Source organism: Siphateles boraxobius, unplaced genomic scaffold, assembly GCF_051911475.1.
Source record: "Siphateles boraxobius isolate OS27281-9 unplaced genomic scaffold, OSU_SipBor_1 223, whole genome shotgun sequence".
Taxonomy (NCBI): domain Eukaryota; kingdom Metazoa; phylum Chordata; class Actinopteri; order Cypriniformes; family Leuciscidae; genus Siphateles; species Siphateles boraxobius.
The window spans coordinates 40,001-42,500 of NW_027508837.1; the positions used below are offsets into that span (position 1 = coordinate 40,001).

At 38.1% G+C, this 2,500-nt stretch overlaps 1 protein-coding gene across 1 annotated transcript in view; it reads right to left on the reverse strand.

Annotated features, from left to right (window-relative positions):
• The window catches only part of tbce (tubulin folding cofactor E), a 23,036-nt gene that overhangs the window by 2,457 nt on the left and 18,079 nt on the right, over nucleotides 1–2,500 (reverse strand). The gene's annotated exons all lie outside the window — the stretch shown is intronic.

The following is a 2,500-nucleotide window of genomic DNA, read 5'->3' on the forward strand; positions in this document are numbered from 1 at the left end:
TGCCTGAGGTTAGCTTTATCTAGCGATGCCTGAGGTTAGCTTTAGCTAGCGATGCCTGAGGTTAGCTTTATCTAGCGATGCCTGAGGTTAGCTTTAGCTAGCGATGCCTGAGGTTAGCTTTATCTAGCGATGCCTGAGGTTAGCTTTATCTAGCGATGCTGAGGTTAGCTTTAGCTAGCGATGCCTGAGGTTAGCTTTATCTAGCGATGCTGAGGTTAGCTTTAGCTAGCGATGCCTGAGGTTAGCTTTATCTAGCGATGCCTGAGGTTAGCTTTAGCTAGCGATGCTGAGGTTAGCTTTAGCTAGCGATGCTGAGGTTAGCTTTAGCTAGCGATGCCTGAGGTTAGCATTATCTAACGATGCCTGAGGTTAGCATTAGCTAAAGATGCCTGAGGTTAGCATTAGCTAGTGATGCCTGAGGTTAGCTTTATCTAGCGATGCCTGAGGTTAGCTTTAGCTAGCGATGCCTGAGGTTAGCTTTAGCTAGCGATGCCTAAGGTTAGCATTAGCTAACGATGCCTGAGGTTAGCATTAGTTAGCGATGCCTGAGGTTAACTTTATCTAGCGATGCCTGAGGTTAGCTTTAGCTAGCGATGCCTGAGGTTAGCTTTAGCTAGCGATGCCTGAGGTTAGCATTAGCTAACGATGCCTGAGGTTAGCATTAGCTAGTGATGCCTGAGGTTAGCATTAGCTAGCGATGCCTGAGGTTAGCTTTAGCTAGCGATGCCTGAGGTTAGCTTTAGCTAGCGATGCCTGAGGTTAGCATTAGCTAACGATGCCTGAGCAGGGTTCCTGCACACTTTTTAAAGTCAAATGTAAGGCTTTTTAAGACCTTTTTAAGACTTGAAGAAATCAAAATTAAGACCGTACATTAGGGGTGTGCAATATTGACAAAAATATATCTCGATATTTTAAACGTTTTGTTGATAATAATTAGATGATATTTTACTGATTGTGTTTTTGTGCTGGTGCAATGGCTGGTTTAGGCCTGTTGTTGACAGCAGACTCACGAAGATATTCATATTTTTCATATTCTATGCAGTGGTCAGTTCACAGCAGGGACAGAAATGATTAATTAACGTGCAATATTTGCCACCGTAAATTGATTTCCAGGGGCATTTTCACCTATATATGGACATTTTTTCTAAACTTATTTAGAGTTCTGCATCACCTTTTATGTCAAATACTAACATTCAAATTATTCAAATTAAATTATACAGTAATTATACAATAATACTTAATTACACAATAATTATACAGTACCACCGTTACCAGTCAAATTAAATCATTCAATCAAAATCCATCTTTGCAGTTCAGAGGAGACACAGAAGCAGCATCAGAAGAGGCATTAATATTTACACTCCATTTACAATTGCATAAATAAAGATATGAGATAGTTTAAAAAAATCCATATTCAATATTTAAATATGAAATGATTTCTAATTTTAACGTTTTAATTAAAGGGTACTTTAAATATGAAACTAAAACCGCCAGTAGGCGGCAGCAAGTCACTGTCTTAATACCGTAAGCGAGTTGAGGGAGTCATTCATTCATTCAACCGATTTGTTCAAACGGCTGATTCATTCGGGAAAGAAACAAGTGATTGTTCATTGAATCGTTAAAATGACTCGTTTAAAACGTAGATTTCAGTCAAGAAATCATCGGTGTCTGTTGCATTAGACTCTGCTACGGTTTCATTTTGAAATTCTCGTCAGCGAAATAAAGGGAAAACAAATAATATTGTCAATATTGTGTCTAAAAAGTAACTGACAATGTTAATTTATTTTTAATTTAACTATTGTATAACAAAATATCACACTTGTGCACGGGAAAACGGCACTCTTACTGATGTGATATTCTAATATAAGAACATAATATAAATATAAGACAAAAACTAATTTGGGGACATAGGCCTACCTATAACTGCACTGACACATCACGCAGTGAAAGCACGAGAGACAAATGCGATGTCAGCTCACAGTGCCTCGTACATCGTTAAAACAATGATTACAATATCATAGAAGACAATACACATCGCACACCCGATACGCACATAAAGAATGAACTTACGACTGAACTGACATTTGCCAACTTTCTTCTTCTCTCCTCTCTCGCGTGCAGGAGACAGACGTTATTCTGCCGGCCGCGAATGTGATGCGAATTGTCACGTGAACAAGCAAATCCACAAAGATAGAATAATATAAAATAATACTACGCTAATTAGATAGTTTTAATTTGGAAAACATTTAGATATGTCTAAGTCGAAGTGTCATCTAAAATTTAAGACCTTTCTTAAGTAAAAATAAGACTTTATAAGACTTTTTATGGCCTTAAATTTGAAAAATCTAATTTAAGACTTTTTAAGACTTTTTAAGGATCCGCGGGAACCCTGCTGAGGTTAGCATTAGTTAGCGATGCCTGAGGTTAGCTTTATCTAGCGATGCCTGAGGTTAGCTTTATCTAGCGATGCCTGAGGTTAGCTTTATCTAGCGATGCCTGA